Below are 22,326 nucleotides of genomic sequence, written 5' to 3'. Positions count from 1 at the left end.
TAATTTAGGTATCTTTTTCAATTGTTTTATCTGTAGTTTTGTTTAATTTTATGGATCGTTTTATAGTTTTTCATTATCAAATAAATATACTTTTTCAGTATATCCTAACTCTAATTCCTCTAGAAATATTAGTTTTAAGTGTTATAAATGACGAAAATAGAAATGATTTACAATCATATACGATTTTCATACGCTACAAATTCCATTTTCATATCATACGGACAACCTTCATGCCGAGATCATCAAGCAATCAACAATCCAGAATCCATTTCTCACAATACTTGTCATATGAGAACGAGGAACCAAGGAGTGGGGCGCAGGAGGAATCTGTCACAGTATAGTGAATGTCACTTTGATAGTCTACAAATTACAGCTCTTTCTATTACCGACTAATATTTGTTTTCAGCTAGAACGATACTCCCAGAAACAACTGGAGTTATCGGAGACGATGTCGACGCCATAACAAATGCAATAATTGAGTCGGCATCGAGATATATTCCCAAAACATCTGGGAAACTTACCAAGAAACCCGTTCCATGGTGGAACGATGAAATAAGTGAAGCTATAAAAAGAAAGAAAAGGGCGTATAACTCCTTTAACAAGCGTCCTAGTATAGAAAATCTTGTTGCCATATGAAATTGCAGAGCTGTTATCCAATCACTTCGAAAAGGCCAGCAGAACGGCCAACTACGAAGAAGATTTTCGTACTAAAAAAGAACAACTTGAAGGTCTACTAAACTTCAGAACTGAGTATAATTACTCATATAATGTACTTTTTAAAATGGAAGAATTCGCGAAAGCGTTGGAAAAATCAGATAACACAGCTGCTGGTCCGGATGAAATCCACTATTATATGATCAGGCAACTGAATACCACTGCAAAGCGTAGATTATTAGAACTTTATAATAAAATATGGCGGGATGGAACGTACCCGCAGCAGTGGAAAAAAGCTCATGTTGTTCCAGTACCAAAGAAAAATAAAAATTTAACAGACCCCAATAGCTATCGTCCTATTTCTTTGACGTGTGCTATGGGAAAAATACTGGAAAAAATGTTTAATAATCGACTCGTCTGGGTTTTGGAAAAAGAAAACCTGATATCACCGTATCAAGCAGGTTTTCGGTAATACCATTCTACCACTGATCAAATGATCAGCTTAGAGGACGTTATATATAACAGCTTCATTAAAAGGAAACATTGTGTCGGAGTCTTCTTTGATCTTCAGAAGGCTTTCGATATGACCAGGTGTCATGGTATAATGCTCCAGATATGATGTGATATGATGATATGATGAATGGGGCATTCGTGGCAACCTGCCAGTCTTACTGAGCAACTATATGAATGACCGTACTTTCCAAGTACGAGTCAGTAGCAAATATTCATCTGTAAGAAATTTGGAAAATGGCATACCACAAGGCTCGCCGTTGAGCGGTACCTTGTTTACCATATTGCCATTAATAAATTGATATTAGCCATTCCAGCAGAAATCAGCAAAAGCGTCTATGTTGATGATCTGGCAATTGTGTATGCCAGCAACAAGACTGCTATGGTGAGGTACAAATTGAAACGAGCGATCAATGCTCTAAATGAAGTTGCAAAGAATAACGGATTCCAATTCTCACTGTGTACATTTTTGTAGGAAGAGAATTCCTCATCAAAGTCCTGCGTTGACAATTGATGATAATCCAATACAATATAAAGACAATGTAAGATATTTAGGATTAGTATTGGATAAATCCCTTACATGGGGATTACATATACAGGACTTGAGTGATAGATGCAAAAGAGCCCTAAACATTATAAAATGTTTATCGAACTTAAATTGGGGCTCAGACAAACAGACATTATTGAGATTTTATAAAGCATTGGTTCAGTCTAAACTAGACTACGGATGTATCGTATATTCATCCGCTAGAAAGTCTGAAGCCGGAATAATGCCACTACATTATAGAAGAGAGATCCTCTTGTTAAGATATGCAGCAAATATATGGGCTTATCCTGCCCATATAAATAATAAATTGTTTACGAATCATCCTATGGCCGCATTATACGAACGTCGTGCTACCTATTCCAGACCAGCTGGAATTAGGTACCACGAATTAAGAAGTAAATATGAAATTGCCATTCCAGATACATTGGCAATTTCTACTAGAGAAATACCGCCATGGCTCTTGCCAGCGGTAAATACAAATTTGGATCTCTCTCAAGGAGAAATAAAAAAGAAACCAGCAGTGATCATCCAACAAGAATTTTTGGCAACCGTCAGTAGTTACGAAGAACATATTAGAATTTATACTGACGGTTCTAAAACCGAACATGGTGTTGGATGCTCAATATATGTAAATGACGAAGCCCACTTTTGGAAACTGCCAGATGTGGCCAGTGTCTACACGGCAGAACTCACTGCAATTCAGCAAGCTGTTCGCTACACTGAACACTATTGCGAAGAGAGAGTGCTAATATGTTCCGATTCATTAAGTGCACTTGTCGCAATTCGGAACAAGAACATTAAGGATGTCCTAATTGCAAACATCCTGTCCATTTTATACGTTCTGAAACAACGAGGACAGCGATGCGTATTTGTATGGACTCCGGGGCATGCTGGTTTTACAGGTAATGAAATCGCAGTCGAAGCTGCCAGAAAGGCAACAGTCTGCGATGATTTGGATGCATTTCCTGTAAGAGTGGCAGATGTTAAAAACCGTGTAACAAACATAGTAAGAAATAAGTGGAACGCTGAATGGAGGAGTTTAAATACAAAATTAAACTCAGTAAAAACTTCTCCTTATAAATGGAAAAGCGACTTTAAGTTGACTCGCCGTGAACAAGTAGCGGTGACCAGACTTAGAATCGGTCACACGCGATTAACAAATTTATATTTGTTAACCGGCGAAGTGAGACCAATGTGCGGTGTTTGTAATAAAACACTGACAATCAAGCTTCTAATAGTAGAGTGTACTATATATGAGGACCTCAGAAAGAGGTTCCGTCTTACAAATAATATTAGTGCTGATCTGGATAATGGAAATGAAGAAAATATAGTTGCATTTCTACACGCCAGTGGACTTCTTAAAAGTCTATAAAATGAAAGTTTAAAGCTGTGATAAAAGATACTCTAAGCGGTAGTTTATATATATATATATATATATATATATATATATATATATATATATATATATATATAAAGAAAGAAATGGTATTGATAAGTTTAATTTTAATTTTAATTTCATGGTCTTTTGAGAACCTTATCTCAAATTTTAATATCGGGGCCCTTTACACCCCGTAAGTGTTTGTGATTGTAATTTCTTTTAAAGATTGTGACGAGGGCTAATGACCTTAGCAGTCGATGCCCGTAAAATTCCAGATAAAAAAAAAAAAAAATATTTGTTTTATTTACAGTGTTGTTTTCAAGTATTATAAAGACTAACAGATAGGAAAAAAATTACATGACGATTAAATATCATTTGGATTAAATTGACATTATCCATTTAATTTTTTTTTTTCACTGATGATAATTTGATGATTTGAATGAACAAAGCAAAAATAAATAGGCCTACCTATGGTAGAATAATTTCCATTTATAATGTTATAAAAGTGTTCGTACGAATAGACGCCAAGACCGGTTTGGAACATCAATTTAAAAATATTTTCGTTTTAAGAATTCATTCGATAACTACTACAAAAAGTTACTATAATCAATGTTCTAATTTTAAATTATCTGACACTGAAAATATTTATGAAAAGAAGAAAAAAGCCAACATTTATTTGGCTTAGTTAATAAGTTATACTGTATTTATTTGGTATGTATTTTAATTTTTTACCTTTATTGGGGTCACCAAACGTGTCATGCATTCAAGGATATCCAGCTAAGATTTACAAATATGGTACATTAATAAAACTCTTCTTTTCTTAATAAATAATAATATACATGTCTTCAGAAAAACAAATTAATCGTTAAAAGTTTTCAAATTAGCATCTTATAGTATTTTTAATGTCATATTAAAATGATTAATTCTTTCAATAATTAATTAAACGTTCACAATTTACAAGTAACATAATAATTGATCATTAATTAAAATAGTAGTAATTAAAATAATTAATTAATTGAATTATTTATCTAATGTAACTGCCAGTTCCTTTATCTTTTATATATTGTTCATTGTCAGCTCGAATGGAATTTGTACTGTTGGTCTATAAAGTCTAATTTTCGTTGATTCAACCAAACAAGTTACATCTAAGTAAAATATTTTTTTGAAAATTTTCATTATGAGTTAAAACTGTGAGATTTTCAAAAATGTATTTTTTTTTTTAATTAATTTATTTTTAAAACTTTAAATATTTAAATTTCGTTTGTACACATGTTTTTATTTGTATTTTTTTTATAGATTTTAAATAATTAAAATCAAATAATAATCATAAAACTTGAGGGTACCTTTGAAAATGGGTTAAATACATTGTCGATTTACTTTTGAAAATGGGTTAAGCACATTGCCGATTTAATTTCCTAAAAGAAATACATTTTATAGTGGTTTAATGAAATAAACTTATACTTTTTCTTACATCCACAATGTCTTAAAAAAGAAAATTAATTTATATCTTACGTAATTTAACTTTCACTATTTGATCTGAACAACCATCCAACATTGTTATTTGCTCGGATCTAAAAATAGGAACGAATCAAAAAATTTGTATATTAGTAGTTTGCTCCATTATCTACTTTTTACTTAGTTCATTAGTTCAAAGACTGGACTAAATAAAACATCTACGAATAAATAGAAAAATTTTTTTCCAGATACAGAGAACCTTTTGAACTTTTATAAGAACTAGACACAAAATAAAATTCAATAAAAAATATTAATCACACAAATCATCTCATAGAAATCGTACATAAAAGATATTATCTGTAATATAAAAACTTGTACTTAGGATATAAAAATCAAGATCTTTACAGAAATATAGTTTAATTATACTATTATACAACACATTACAGAGTTTCCTCAAATGTTTAAGTTTGACACCGCAGATAAAAGTGCTCTCAGTAACTCCACTGATGAAAGAACTGCGAAATCGGCTCTATAAAATCTTTTAAAAGAAAAATTTCCATGTAATTTAATAGTGAACTTTTGGTAACTTTAAAACGTTTGTTTTAGAAATGATTTAAAATCTTTTAAAATGTATATTTTTTGAAGTAATATTATTGGTTTTCAGTTAGAAAAGTGTGTATACATCGAATAATGTTATTCTTTTTTTAATTTATTGTGACATCCGAGTTAAACTCAAGTCTATTGGTTAAACTCATCATCGCAAAACTTTTAAAGACAATTGTTTTTATATGGATTTGAGTGCTAGACTGTGGATACCGAAGTTAGTTGGTAGTTGAGTTTCAATTAACGTCTCGGAAGTGGTCGACCTGAGTCTGTTCAAGATTATATGTTTACTGGTAAATTTACACTTATATTGCAATACGTCTGCATCTACGTCAGAACTGGTAAGCCGGAAGCGATGATTACAGTTGTTATTCTATACACATGCACCCACATCGAGCAGTAGCTGAAAAACTGGTTGGAGAAAACAAACTCTGTGACATCCGGGCACAATTTAATAAACGTAATATTCGATAAATTCTTCACACGTGTAATTAGTTGATTGCGTAAAATAGTCAGTTAAATCAGTTTATGATACTGGTATTGTAATAAAATATGTAATAAATTACTTATAAATGGCATTAAAGAATAAGGTAAAAAAAATAATTAAATTTGTATATAAAAGAGTAAAAAATCACTCTTATAGGCATCATTGACGTCACTACTATTTAACGACATTTTCGTTGTAAATTTAAACGTCCAGGTGCGGAGTTAATAGTTATAATAGTTAATGTAATTAAATAGTTATAAGTACAAATATCTAGTTTTACATAAAATTTAGTATTTAAATAAAAAAATAAAAAATAAAATCAAGAACATTAGGTAAGATTTGTTTTAATAATTAGATGATAAATAAATGAGTCTTATTCTTCTAAAAGAAGATTGTTCTATCCCGAAGATTGTTTGGCAGCAGTTTTTCAAGTATCTCATTTGAATAATTTATTCTCAATTCCTAACGGTTTTCATAGCCTATATCTTTCACAACTTTTAGAAAATAAGTAACAGCCTTTAACATAACATTTCATTATTAGTTTTCCTGTACTGTCATCTTAATGTATATGCGATTCAATTAGTTTCTTTTTTAAAATCTTTTTTATTATTTCTTTTCCTTCTTTGTTCTTCTCATATCTTCCTCATTATTCACTTAACGCAGCATGTTATAATCTTTCTTTAGCACTATATTTGAAAGTAGCATTAGTAAGCTCTACCTACCCTAAACCAGAATAATAATTTTTTATTAAACAATGTAACAATATTGTAAAAAATTAGCCGTCTGTTAACTGTACATAGAAGAAATTATTGATTATAAATTTTTATGTAATTAAAGATTTTTATACGTTTTTAAAGGTATCTGAATATAAACTATACGGCTTTTACATTATTCAAAAAACTATTACGTTTTTTATATTTTCAAAAACGCATAAAAAATAAATGTACATTTTATTTTTTTTTTACTATATTACTCGTAAGTTTTTCTTAAATATATTGAGCAAGTAGTTTATTCTTCATTAATTGTTTATTCTGCTGAATTGAATATGTGTATATTTTCCAATCAGAAAGATGTAAAATAATGTTTTGGTTATCATTTTCTGTTCCAGTATTTCTTGGTCTAAAGTATAAAAAAATACCAATCAGAATTGCTTTTTCTGAGGGTAATTATTTTCATTATACAACACCAGTGTGGTGAACAAAGGAAAGTAATCTTCACTTTACATTTATAGGAATGAGTATGACGTGGATTTTGGTAGGCTCTGTTACTGTAAATTTGACTCACTGAGGCAATGGTATACCAAATACCATAAATGTTATGTTAACTTCTTCGCTCTCCCTAATAAGTTGGCATTAAAAGTTATTTTTGCCTGAAAATCGCTTTAGGTCACCTTCTACATGACAAAAAGATATTTGTTATCTTATACAACATTATCGTTAAATTTTTACAAAGATACTATTGTTATGATGTGACTAAAGTTCATAATTTTTTTTTTCTATTATTATTCTATTTTTAATTCAACATTAAATTACATTATATTATTTCTTATCTATATGAGTGCATTCAAAAATATGATTTCGCATGATTAATTCTGTTATTTAAATCTATTTATATGCATAAAAGTTTTTGCTTTAAAATAGGATTACAGAAAAATATGTAGCTTTATATTCAATTTACGGAAAATTTTTGTAAATTGACTAAATATAAGAGTAAATTCGTTAGTATTGGTGCTTTGATATCTCACTGATATTGTTACACGGGAAAACAAAACAGAATATCTATCTCTTCTTTAATCAATCGTTTCGTTGCTTTCACAACTTCATTCCGCTGTGTTTTGTGCTAATTTTTTTACTTAGAATGCTCTGTCGTCATTTATCACTATATTATTTTCCTTCCTTTACTGTTTTTCTCTCTAAATTTACTTCTGTAAGCAAATTAACAATCTCGAAAATAATAGCTGTGGTAAGATGATGTAGGTTATAAAAAAAAAACATTTTAATTCTGAAACAGTTAAATATAATATTTTGTTAACTTTACTTATAATTAAATTGTTTTTCTAATGAATTTTTTGACATATTTTTATACTCTTTAGCTCCAAAAGTATAAAATAATCATTAAAATGATTATTTTTCAATCCATTTGTATTTAATTTGTATCGGTACGATCGGCAATTTATCTGCAGCGTCAGTAAACATAGAGTAAATGTAACACGTTTTTATCGAAAATTCGGTAAATTGAAGCTTAAACGTTTGACATTATCGTAGATCAAGATTTGACTTACTTTTAAGTAGATAGATGCATATTATCCTACGAACACATTACCTTCTAATTCATCTTAAAAAATCTTCGTATAAATACGAACATATTTAATACATTATAAATATTTATTTATAATGTAAATATCTAATATTCAGTATTGGATAATTTTCAGTATTTATCACATTTAAAAATCTCCACATTCTTTTTCTTAGGAATTTCCCATCGTTTCACGCTATAAAGCATTGCATTTCTGTATTTTTTTATATATTTTAAATAGTTAGTTTATTTTTGAATATTAACGACTTTTCGAAGAAAATTACGGTATTACTTTCGGTTGCATGGTAGAAATGGGAGGTGAAAATGAATTTTCTTTACGTTTAGAGGTGATGAGTACGATAATGCCATTCATGTAAAAAAAAGATTACTGCTCGAAAATCTTCAAAATGCCACTCATGTATAAAATTTTGTGACTCGAAAAAATATATATATATTTATTTATTTTAAATTACCACAAATTTGTAAAACAAGAGTAAAATTAAATTAAGTTCTTATTTAAATGGAAGGAAACAAAAAGTCAATAGTCAATATTTTTATAAACAATAATCACTTTACAGTTAACACTTTTGATAGCCAAGATAGTTACAATTTACGCTAAAATAAAAAGTGAACTATTTAAAAACAATAGATTACAGAATCCATACAAACTTAAACGTAATATGACAAAGCAATTATAATAAAATATTATAAATTAAAACAACTTTTGAGAGTCTCCTAAAACCAATTTTGGAAGAAGGAATCAATACTTCTTCATCATCTTAGCGATTGTTTCAAGACAGATTTAGATGTAGTTTTTCAATCCAAAGGAACCGATTACTCATTAATCTATTTTCATAAGTTCGACTTTTCCTCACTCACTACGATATCAAATGCTTCCCAAATAGTTAAAGCATTAAAAATACCGTGGCTTTATCTCAACTATTCTTAAAATTTCATGCGAAGAATAGATTAAAATATTTGAAAGCTAAATATTGATTAAAACTATACTTGCAGTTAACCCCGTATATTCATACAGACTTTTACCGTCCGTATAAATTTAATTAAAATTATATTTCTCAGCTCTGAACAGTAGGGAAATAAGCACTTGAATAGTTTTTGTAATCTGTAGCTATAAAACAAGATGTCTTGGTTTGTAGCAAAATAAAGTTTGTTCAGTACAAGAACAATACTGACTTTATTGTAGAAATACAATAAAGTCAGTAGTTTTATTGCCTAGCAAAAACTACTGAAGATAAATTTATGAAAATTACAGTGAACCACTAAAATGAAAATGTAAGTGCAGAATAATAAAGGATTTTTTGAAATTCCGAGTTTAATGGTTTGAAATGGGGAAACATTAAATGTTACTTTTTTGAATTTTTCAGTAATATCAACTTGATTTTTGTAGTGTCTTCTTATGAATATTTAAAAACAAATTTATACATTTTTAAAAATTCGATCTTGAAAGGGCTGAAAAAAGGATAAAAATTTTAAAGAATGATTTCCCCCATTGCCGACTATACGAAACGAAATATTCACTCGATTTGGGCTTGCAAATACTCTTCAGATACAAATCTAAAAATTATTTTGTTTTTTTTTTTAATTTGTGTTTTTATGTGGTGCTACGGTCGGTGTACCGTAAACAATCTGTCATTGTCATATATAGAAATTACCGTAAATCGTAGAGGAAAAACGAAGAATCGGGTTGCAAGAGATATTACAAAGGAAGGAAGTTACTAAATAACAGTAGTGAAAAATGATATTATTTCATAGAAAAACGTCACTACTCTACAGTTATTTACTTAGATTAATAATAATAATAATAATAAATAAAACAACAATTGTACTAGGAAGAAATTTTATTAGATATATCAATAATTTTCAAAATTATTAGCAGATTTTAAATAGTAAGAAAGAAACTTTAAATCAGCATTTCTATTAAGAAAATAGTTTTAATTAAAAAATAAAAACACCATAAAATGGATCTAGGAACTTCAATTCTAAATAAAAATGTTTCAGATGCATTTATTTAAAATCGATTAACAGATGTAGACAAGATTTAACCAATATTTTTTAAAAACAGGTCAATTTAAAATACAATACTCGTGTGTAGAAATTTATTTAGAAATTACAGTTATTCAGTAAACGTACAATTACTTTATTAAATTTTAACGTCTTAAACAAATTTAATCTTATTCAGCATTATCCACTGTGTTTTAGTTTTGCTTTCATAACCAACCGCCTAACACGCGAAATACTTACCGCTTATTTTATCTTATTTGTTTTTAATACTTTACTAACTCGCCTTGAAATTAATTAATCAGTTTTATTTTAATCTAGAACATCTAGACATAATTACATTTGTGTATATCATACGAATAAAGTGTTTATCATTTTATAAGAATAAAAATTTAAAGAAACCCATAAAATAATATACATAAATTATATATATATATATATATATATATATATATAATATATATTATTAATATATAAAAATAATTATAAATATTACAACAGATGTAGAGACTCAATGATAAAATACATTTACATGTGTTATATGCAATTGGTAATATTAAATTATTTGTAGAATTAAAATTTTTAAATGTTGAAATTATCAAAATTTTATTTGGCTATAATTTTGAAACCAATGAAAATAAGTACCACTTATGATATATCGTTGAAAAGATCTCAATGAGTGCTTATTACTGCAATTAAAAGGTCAAAAATCCAAATATTTGGATTTACGACGTTTTTGGACATTTTTGGTCAAGTCGATTGCAATCAAAAGGGGAGGTGCACAACTAGGTTTTACAACAGTCGTAAATCCAAAATTTCAACATCCTACAGCTAATCGTTTTTGAGTTATATACAAGATACATACGTACAGACGTCACGCCGAAACTAGTCAAAATGGATTCAGAGATGGTCAAAATGGATGTTGAAGTCTAAAAACCACATTTTTTTGTGATCATAATACTTCCTTTACTTCGTACAAGGAAGTAAAAATATAATTAAAATAATTTTCTTCTACAGAAACGTTATTACTCTATCGTTGAATTATTAAGTAATACTAATTAAACAATTTTTTAAATCCTGTAATTTCTATGTACCGTTGAACGAGTACATTAATATATGCTTAAATAATTTTCTTCTAAATTATGAACCATTTTGTAATAGTTTTTATTGGTCAAGGTTTCATCACAGTTTCTCTTGATCTATTCAGGCAAATGTTGTCGTAGTTCCTTTTTTATACATGAAGTTGGATACCTCCTAACCGTTCTTGATGTAACGGAGAAAAATATTATTATGTATTGAACAGAATAAAAGATTTATTTGTTTATTTAAACTATTTTTTTTTTCTTTTTGTATTAATTTTAAATGTAAAATACATATATAACCTAATGTACGGTATTGTAGAATTTAGTAAATTATTTAAATAATCTGACTGTTCATCTTTTTAAAATAGAATCAGTCAGATATTAAAAACATATAAAATTTATTTCAAAAACCACATTAAAAATGCTAAAAAATAATATTTTTTTTAATTCTTAAAAAAATTAAAATTTAAAAATTCGGAGCTTGTTTAAAAATAAACAATTTCAAAAAATCTATTGCAGTTTGCTTTCTTTGATTTTCAACGAGGAAAAGCAAATACCTTCCTTTACTTCATACAAGGAAGTAAAAATATACTTTTTAGTTTTAAATAAATTCATATTGTTTACACATAATTTATATAAATTTTGATAAAAATGTTCAATCGGAAAAAACCTTTTACGTAAAATATTTTGTTTATACATTTTTTTGTAGTAAAATTTAAATTAAAAGACTTGGGTTGCGATTAATATATTAAAACATTTTTTTTATTCAGTTTTATTATATAATAAAAAATCCTTTTCTTTTATTTTAATATGAAAAATGCCCAGGGCTCTATGGAAAATATTTAAGGTCCTAACATGTTACGGGCTAATGTTAGAATAAACTAAATCAATAAAATCGAAAGAACTAAAAAGCTGGAAAAGTATTAAAGTATTACATGACTTTCCTAGCTACGCTGGTTGATTTCTAAAATAAGATTAATATTCCCACATTTCGGATAAAAGATTTTTGACTTTTTTTCGGGGCTTTCTTAATCTATGGAGGATTATTTAAGAAAAATATATCTAGAAAGAAGTTATTCCTAACAAAAAAAAAATTTAAAAAGAATTCTTTTAAAATATTGAAAAAAAAATATAACATTTACGAAAGTAATAAAAAATTGCTTCTCATTTTGGATCCGAAGAATAAAATAGATGCTAAAGCTAATATAATTAGCTTTTTTAGTAGCAAAGGAAAATATGTAAAAGGTTTTTAGTAATAGAAAAATAAAAAAAATAAATGTTTAATAATAAAAATTAAAAAGTTACGAGCCAAAAAAAAAAAAAGAAAAGAATATTTAGTTTTAAGAGGTAGGGAATAAATTTAAAAAAAAATTTAAGCTTAAAAAATTTGCTGAGGTAAATTTTTCTCTAAATCTAAGAGCCTTTTTAATAAATACTTAAAATAAGTAAAAGAAAATGTTCAAAAATCTTTTCTGCATTTTAGGTTCGAGGTCTTTAATTAAAAAAAAATTAACGTTTCTTGATAACTGTATATATAAAAAAAGTATAAACATTGAAAAGATTTTGAAAGAATATTTAAAAAAAGGGAGGTAGAGTAAAAGAACAAAAAAACATACAGTTTTAAGAGGTTGATTTTTTAAATGTTTTTTTGGCTTATTTATACACGCATTGTAAATAATAAATTTGCTTTTATAAACATTTTTCTAAAATGCCTATTGAGAAAATCAAAACTGTTTTTGTTGAGATATCTCTCAACTCCTCAACGAATTATGAAGATAAGAATAAAATGATCAGTGCTCCTTAAATATAATTACTAGCGGGCCCGTCTAGCCAGAACCTGGAACCTCGGTGCTCAGGTCATCCCAGGCGGACCTGAATCACGGAGCCAACTCAGAGTTCCTTGGGGCATTTAGGGGCCAAGGGGCCTAACACATGGTCGCAGAACTTGCTTCGATCACCATTTCCATCTACCCAGGGGGCCCCATCCCCTAGATCCCCGCACTGTACGTTATTCTCATGGTTGTGAGCATAATACTGATAAATAATGTAGAAAACTGAAAAGAAGCTAAATTACAAAAGCTAGAATAATAGTAACTATGGTAACTAAAGTACAAATACCTGCGACGACGATAAATTCATGGCTTATTTATTTACCATGGCGGAAATTTAATAATGAAGTAACAGTATAAATCTACTTTTTCCTTAGTATCTTTAATTCACAACTTTACCTATTTCCCTATTTACCTATTTAAAGATATTCATTATTTTTGTACGCCTTGGGGGCGTACAAAAATAATGAATATCTTTAAAATCTTAACCTTGAACGAAGCTAGGGTCTTGGTTGATGGATTAAAACTTTCCCTGGGATAACACAAATGTACGAGTATCTACAAATTTGAAAGAAACGGTCGGTTGGTTCCCGCGTGATGCCATAACAAACAGAAAAAACTTTCTATATATATATATATATAGAAAGATAAAATAGATGAATTTTGAAAATCGGATGATTTTTTGTAGACATATTATAAGAAAACCCCCATTGAATCCTCCAAAACAGCGCCCCAGGGGCATCCCGTTTGTTGTTACCAGTTGATGGTGATGATTGGTCTAGCCTTCCAAGAGGTGTTCGCATACCTTAGCGATCTATCCTTACACGCGTCCCCTCGGAAAGCTCATTATTGTTAAACTGAATTTTTTTACATTTATTGAATGTAAATTTAATTCTGTTTTTTTTTTTTTTTTTATATTATTCATTCGATTGATTCTAATTATTCAGTTCAAACCAATCTCACACACTGATAGAGACTGACAGTTCACAGATCATTAATTCAATTCATTAAAGCTTGTGCTTCAAACGACAAAACTCCACTACTACATATATATTTTTTTTTCGAAATTTTTCGAGAAGAATTGTATCTGAAAAAGATTACGACACAGTTGTAGGACTTTCCTGTAACGTGGCTTTTTTCTGATGCACGGCTAACACATACTACTTAATTTAAAATATTTATAATTTTATTTAAATATAATATTTTTTTATTATTTAATTCAATGATTCTAACTAATGCGCGTGCCCATACAGTATTTCATTCGCACGGGTGTGGCGTTGCTAGCGTCTACTTTAAATACCTTTTTTACACTTTAAATATTATTCACTTATTTAATTCTATCGCTCACCTGTGACGTCACAACATAGCGGGCGACTAAAACAGCTGTACGTCAGTGCTACACTAGCGCTCCTTGTGGTGAGAGGGAGTACTATTGATGCAGTATACCCACTTAGCCACTAGTTTATTTATAGCATTTTTTGGGATGCAATTTTCAAAGATTTTTTTTTGAAAATATTATTATTTTTTAATTGACATATGTGCCTAAGAAAAATAAGACCTTAATTAGGGGAAATCTCCAGATGATGCTGTACAGGTGCCTTGCTGTTCAGCCTCACCACCTTGACCTTTTAAGTTGAAAATTTAACGGCATCAATGCACCATACATAGAAATAATCTAACCAGATTTGGTCAAAATTGGTCCCGTAGTTATGACGATATAAAGATTGAGACACCGAACACACACACATACATACGAACATCCGGAAATTTTCCATCCGGTTTTATGGGTTCCTTAGGTTTCAATAACGAAAAGATCCGGTGAAAACCGCGTATGCTTAATTGGACCGATTACAATATTTATCTTCTAAAGTAACTATGCTATAGCGCTAGATGGAAAGTTAAAACTTCTCATTTATGCTAAGAAATTGGGTAAAATTTTGGTTGCGATTGATCGAGTAGTTTTTTTGTTTATCCTGAAGAAACAACGTGTAGCTAATTAATTTAATAAGTATTTTATAGATATAATGGGAAAAAATAAAACATGACTTTACTTATAATAATCGTAGAAATTCGGCGGAATAATATTAGCTATAACTTTTACATAACATATGTGTAAATTTTATACTTTTATTCCACACGGAAAGAAACAGATGAAGATAGTGGTGGTACCACGGGCTACCAGCAGGCAGAACACCATATGAAGTTGTGACAGATAAAGAAAAAATTTATAAAATAACTATGCCAAAGATCAATAAACTCTTGATTGGCTCTGACAAGCCAACTATTGTTTTTTATTGTTTGTTTTATTCTAGCTAATATATAAATATCACAGTTATCTTCCATTTTTTTATTTCTAATTTATTTTAAAAATTTATTATATTTTTACTATTAATAATTAATTAGCAGTTGATAAATTTCAAGACAGATTATCATAAAACGATATCTAATTTCCAGTCTCAAATATGTGTAAATTATTGAAAGAAATACCCTAATGAAATTTCGAATAAATTGACTTACCTATTTAATCTGCATTTTGAAAATGGAGTTATTCCAGTAAGCTATTATAATTCCCTTTTAAAGAAACAAGAAGGAACAAGCCAAGTTTATTAAATTTTTTTATTCTGCATCAAAAGTTATTAGTATCAAAATTTGCTAAAAAGATCGTAAAAAAAAAATTACCAATTTCATCGATCTAAAACGTTTTTTGTAGCATGGCTTTTGCAAGGGATTTAATATTGAAAAGGCAATACTTTTATTTATTAATACAGGAACACATAAAAACGATAAAGTTGCAACTCTCTTTCTGGATCTGTCAAAAGCTTTCGAATTGGTCCAACATAATATTCTATTTTTTATGATGAAAAATGGGGATGACAGGAATTGCGTATGGTTTAATAATGCCTACCTATGATATAGGGCTCAGAAGGTAAGAATTATTGGAAAAGTTTAAAGAATTTAAAAAATGGTTTTATACATGGACTCCTACAACCAGTATTTTGACCGGTATTATTTTTATTAAAAAAAAAACGACTAAATAATGGAACATTGTTTGGTAAATTAGTTTTATTTACTGGTGATACAACATTTTGTTTTAGCAAAAAGTCATGAGCAGGTACATAAGCAGATTGGATGGTAGGTATATTATAAATTGACTATAAAAGTTTAGTTTATTTTGATCGAAAAGATAAAATTTTATAAAAATATTCTAATTATTAAAATATTAAATAAGTCGAACAAAATCTTATTTTTTTTTTTATTAATACTTTTATTTATAGTCGCATCAACAACTGTAGTCATTAGCGACTTAAATGTAACTACATGATCGTAAATAATAAACAAGAAACAATAAACACAAACTAAGAAACTGCTAAATTACATTCTTCATCCCACTATCAAAAAGAAACCGCAACAGTCTTTCTGTATATTCCTACCGGTTTTGTAAAGACTTCACATCTCAACCCAGGTCTAAATTTATCGAATAGTTCCGAAGATTGGGCAATCTATATGCAGGTGGTGGTACGGATCATTTTATATTGCATGTCTCAGTTCTGCTGAGGAGAACCAAATAGATGGGCGTGGGTAAGCCTAGTATGTCCAATCCTCAGCCGATTTAAGATGACTTGGTCACTTCTGTTGCTTGGGGTGAACGGTTTCTCCAACACGTTCTCCCGGATGATATGTGAAGACCCATACCAATACCACAATCTTATTTATTCTTGAGAGGGTATCATAAATTACTTGGATGATGGATTCTGATCGTCTGCAGCTCAAGCTGTCAAGTACACTCATAGAGTCGGTAATTACCAGGAAGTTGTCCTCACTACGGGTCTCGATAACTCGCAAGGCGGAGTAAATTGTCTAGGCCTTGTAAAATAACGCAGAGGAGTAGACACTAAGCTTATATATTATCTCGGTTTCAGGGAGTATAATTGAAGAGCCACATCCGTCGGCCGAGACACAGCCGTCTGTATAGATGTGAGTGTACCCACTGTACTTCTTGGCCATTTTGTTAAATTGGTCTCTAAAAGAATGGTAACGTGGGTCCCGTTTACGACTTCCAGATGGTAAGAATTCGATCTTTAGAGATGCGCGCAATCAAGGAGCGCTGCAACTTATTTCCTTTCCGAGAATCATCAGAAGAGGTAGATCTAGTTCCTGGAGATAGCGAAGCAGTCTGAGGTTGAAAGACTGCGGTAAGGACTTCTTTCCCTCGAATTGTAGAGTGCCTGGTCGTTTGCCGTGAGCAGTTGGAGAGACGTACTTGCTGATAGCGAACAAAATTTGTTTGTCGTAGCTTTTATTATTTAATTGTCTGAATATTTGTTGTATATCAGTTTATTGAATGTAAAGATAATAATGCTTGGATTATTTTTACTAATTATTCTAGACTTAATATTATAGTCGGCTTGTTTTTCGTTATTTTCAGTTTAATTGTGAGGGTATTATTACTGATTGATTACTCAGATGTATTTATGACTGATGATTTAATTTCCCACATACGGTTACAAAGAATCTTGTTCATGGGAATGCGAAAACCTTTTGACTGATGATTTAATTTCCCACATAAGGTTACACAGGATATCCTATTTTTTTCATATTATCTTTTTTTATTATAGTTAATTATTATTATTATTACTTTTATTACATCCTTTATTTTATTTTATCCTTTTTATTATTTTTTTTGTCAAGTATTATTATTTTAATAAACATCATTTTTATTCGTAAAAAAAGAAATTTGGTAGATAATTTCAAAAATTTCTAGCTTATATATAAATACCCCAGCATCCTACTTCTGTTCAGTCCTAATTTTTCTATTTCTAATTTTTTTTATTATTTTTAATTTTTAACTAGTGGTAATTTCCAAAACAGATCCAAAGGAGATACCTAATTTTTTATTATATATTATGTTTTACATTTATTACGTTTCGTTTTTTTAATATTTTTATTTTAAATTATTACATTACTAGTATTTTTTAACTTAAAATCATTTTTATGATATTTACTCTATAATAGCAACAGCGTTTGGTAGGTGCTAATAGTACAGAATGCAATAAACTATTATTTTATTAAATTTAGAAAAATAATTTAACCGTATTATACCCACCCACAAATTGCCACCAAAGTACTTTTATGACTTACTTGCTCTACTACTATGCTTAGAAAAACATTAAAATAAAAATTGGTTAAAAAATATACAATAGATAAAAATATAGCCTTTTTCGATTTTTGGGGAAGGGGAGAATTTGGGGGCAAAATATTTATTTAAAATGATAAAATAAACATGCACGCATGTACTGAGATTAATGCAAAGTGTGGTTATATAGCAAAATTTTGAGAGAGTTTATCCCAAAGAAACTATTTACTCCATCCTCTGAAGATATTGACCTAAAACGTTTGCCAAGAAATTGTCCCATATACATGAGTCTATGTGCTATATTTCGACAAATTCAGTTAATCCAGCCAAAATTTATTAAGCTTCAAACACGTAAAAAACACGTATATTCCTATGTATGACCATTACCTTCCCTCACTTTTTTTGTTCTTTTTTTGGGGTCCTGGGTCATAAAACGTCGAGAAATGTAAAAAATCCATACCCCACTTTTTCACTGATTTTCATTCTTATCTTCTTGCAGCATAGCTCTAAAGCTATGATGCAAGTAATACCATTTCTCAAACTGCCATAGAGCGATGCAACTAGAATACCATTTAAAATAAAAATTTTTTCCCGAATTCTATCGCAGGTTTTACTTATAACGTTTTCATATTGACAAGCAAATGATTATTGTTATAAAAATACGTTAAATTTTGTGCTTACGATAACAAAAAGGACTTTTATAAATACATTTTGGAACTAAAGATTATTAAAAATTCATAAATAAAAATGTAATACATATAATTTTTGAACATTAATTTTCATTAAAATTTTCTGAATACTATTATTATAATTATTATTATGTATTACAGCAAAAATAATTTACTTTATAAAAATACCAATAATCCTAAATATAAAATAAAAAAATTGAAGAGTAATTAACAAATTTAAATAAAACATTTTATACTAGAATATGCTGATATTAATCATAGTTAAACATTCATCCGAAAGATTGCTGTTGTTATAACGGCCAAGCAAGAAGAATATAAAAAGTTTTTGTTGCATTCGATGTGCTAAAAACTTGTGTATTCAGTAATTACCTTATATATTTATACTCTATTTTTTATAAAAAAAGTAAGGAATGTTCTGAAAATGTTATTCCGAGAGACATAAAGGGTTTAGTAACAAGTGAGCATACTTAAACCAGTTCTCTTAGTAATTCAGCCGATCTATATTAATTCACAATAAAACCAACAGACCGACTATTCATAATGTAACCTAAGTAAAGAGATTCTGAAACAACCGAAAATAATTTTTATTTTTGACACTTAACCACTTTAAAGAAACTTAAATATTTGATATAATTTTTATAAGACATATGATTGTATAAACAATGCTGGTAAAAATAAGCTTAAGTAATTTTAATCGCTATATTTTAGTTTAAAATAATACAATTTAAAATCAGATGTCTCAGAAACGGTTTATGTGATTTAGATGAAATTTCTACATGTTTATTTTTATGTAAATATTTCATTATTTTCTTGTATGTTATCATTATTTAAAAACAATTTTCATTAAAATGTAACAAAATAGTTATTTTTAATTTCTTTTATTGTTAAATGTTTAAGTTTAATTTTTCATTAATAGTATATATATATAATCTTATAATTAATTTTTTTGGGGCATACTAAATTTCTATACTGTTAAATGATTTTAAGAAACGTATGAAAGAATGTTACGTGATTCATTTCATACCATTTCAAATACGTTTTTAGCTGTGGCTTTAAAAATACTGATTAAATGAACTTTGTAATAATGCAGTTTTGGGATTTTCATGTACAAATTGATTTAAAAATTAACGAATTTTTGTGTAAAACTACAAAAATATTAATAAAAACATTTTATATAATGTACGTTATACATTTTATATGTATTTTTAATGACGGGGATTTAGAGAATAAAATCAAAAATAAAATGAAGTATTTTATTACTGTACAAAATGTTTAATCCTTTAAAAAGAATTTAACTGCACATTTATGGTTCATATTTAAATTATAATTTTTTCTTAAGTATTTATTTATGTAAGCTAATGTAATTTTATTATTCTTTAAAATAATAATTTGAATATTTTTAACCGTTTTTCTTCACGTAAATGGATTATCTTGCACACAGTTTAAATCAACAAAGAAATGAATTTAAATAAAATCAATAGCAAACATTGAATTATAATATTTTTCATGATTTTTAAAAGCATAATATTTTAAACTTTTGATATTGGACTGACTTTTTTTTTTACAATTTAATACAATTCGTGAAAAATTTATAAATTTAAAATATTATAAAAATAGATAATAAATGTCTATAAATCGATTTATTACAGTTTTTGTTTTTATTTACAGAATAATAATAATATGAAATTTAAAATTAAATTGAATAAAATATAAAAAAGTGAATTAAAAATCCTAATAAAAGAAAATTTTTGTATATTAAATTTACCTTAGAGTCTTTTATTTTGTAAAATATTCAAAACAAAAAATATTCACCAAATTATAGACGTTTCGCGAAGATTATGCGGCACGAATGAACTATAAGAGCCGACTAACTTGCACGTATCAATCGTTTTTCCGTTTTGTAACATTGTCTTCGAGGTAGAATTATAGCAAAGTGGAAGGGGAACGTTAGCTGACATTGCTACATATACTTGTTTATTACATACACACGCACAGATACATACATATACAAACACACAAGTATACGTCGGTTCAAAGTTAATCAAGCTGTGTTGATAGAATGTTATTATATTGCGAAACCAGTTTCTTGTTTTATTCTGTTTAAAGTAGAAGTTTAGCCATGTGCTATAGTCGCGATTTTTTTCCCTTTAAAATAAAGGTTTTTTAATTTATAAATAATTTTAAAAAAATATAGGTATTTACGTATTAAGCAACTAAAACCATACCATCGAAAGAGTCATTAAATTTTGATAAACTTTGCAACTTGCTTTCCAGAAATCATTTCCAGATATTGTTATTATGCTTTTTTGACACTATCAATTCAATCTTCATTTTTCATGAAAGAAGATACCGTCACGAATAATAGATTTAATAGTTTATTTTTAGAAAATTAACAATTAAATCAGTTCAGATTTTCTAAAAATAAATTTATTTAAAACAGGGTTACCATCTTTTCTTGTAACGTAAATGCAGTATTCTCTAAAAAAAACTACATACTTCTTATCTAAATGAGTAAATCTAAATAAATTTTATAGATATTTTGTTTGGAAAATTTTTATCTTTTAAATCTATTCTGTACAACAGACTTTTAAAATAGATTAATTATTATAATAATTCATACATATTAAAAAAAAGAAGAAAACTAGGATCGTCCTTGTGGGTGAATCAAGGAAAAATTACTAGGCAGATTTTAATAAAACTTTGCAGATAACCTGCCTTCAATTAGATTAATTACCTTAGATTAATAACATTTTAGATTTAAAACATACATTATTTTACCTTCGGAAGAAATATTCTTACAAATGTTTTCAATATGTCTTGCTGACATATTATCAAGTATTATCTGACAAGTATTATCTTCCTAGATCATGAATTTCAGAATTTAACACAAGTTTCACAAATTTATTTATATTTTCAAGAATTTTGGTGAAACAAAAAATGAATCCGAAATGATTGATAGAATTTAAGGATGTATCAAGTTGTAAGAAGCATGTAAACTTATCTAGTTCTAACTAAATTGGGTATAAATTTAGGAATTTTATCAGAATTAAAAACATTACTTTAATACATTAAGTTATGGTAAAAATGTAACGCATTTCATTAAGGATTATTAATGATTTGTTTTTTTTTTTAAGAAAATTAATTTTAGTCAAATTTAATAAGTGCAGTTTCAAAAATTAAAATCTGTCTTATCTTACGACAAGGAAATATTACAAAAGCTATTTTGTAGTTTATAACTTCGTTTAAAATCGATCCCTTTATTTTAATGTTTTACTTTTAATTATTCTCTTTACCGTCCTTTTGTGATGCTTATATGATGAAATTTGTTTATTACTTTTTTTGTCTTGATGACAAAATTCCAATAATTTAAAATTAAAATGATAAATTTTGAAAACTGTTACCATGTAATATTTTCATAATTTATTTTCACTGATGGTTTTTCAGAAAAACTTACTGCGAAAAATATAAAAGGAACATTTTTTACAAAAAAAAAAAAAACTTGCGCAGTTCTATGCAAGAAGACCGACTTTACTTTTCCAACACCTTCATTATTTCGGAGTAAGGAACGTACTGATTTTCAGAGTACAACGCACTACATACGTTTGATTAAGCAGTATTACCTACACACGAGCAATAAGTTATGA

General features: G+C 28.1%; 1 protein-coding gene and 1 long non-coding RNA gene across 3 annotated transcripts in view; one reads left to right on the top strand and one right to left on the bottom strand.

Annotated features, from left to right (window-relative positions):
- Window positions 1-20,604, bottom strand: part of LOC142323859 (estradiol 17-beta-dehydrogenase 11-like) — a 79,575-nt gene extending 58,971 nt beyond the window's left edge. Inside the window, exon 1 of one of the 2 annotated variants that reach the window (XM_075364158.1) lies at window positions 20,495-20,604. The gene's annotated coding sequence lies outside the window, so the exon portion shown is untranslated. Of the gene's footprint in view, window positions 1-20,447 lie in introns of both variants that reach the window. The other variant, XM_075364157.1, reaches the window with a different exon arrangement.
- Window positions 1-22,326, top strand: part of LOC142323861 (uncharacterized) — a 255,933-nt gene that overhangs the window by 86,017 nt on the left and 147,590 nt on the right. The window lies entirely within an intron of this gene.

This window comes from Lycorma delicatula, chromosome 4, assembly GCF_047948215.1.
Source record: "Lycorma delicatula isolate Av1 chromosome 4, ASM4794821v1, whole genome shotgun sequence".
Lineage (NCBI taxonomy): Eukaryota > Metazoa > Arthropoda > Insecta > Hemiptera > Fulgoridae > Lycorma > Lycorma delicatula.
The sequence above is the reverse complement of the archived record's forward strand: the minus strand, read 5'-3'. Positions and strand labels throughout refer to the sequence as shown.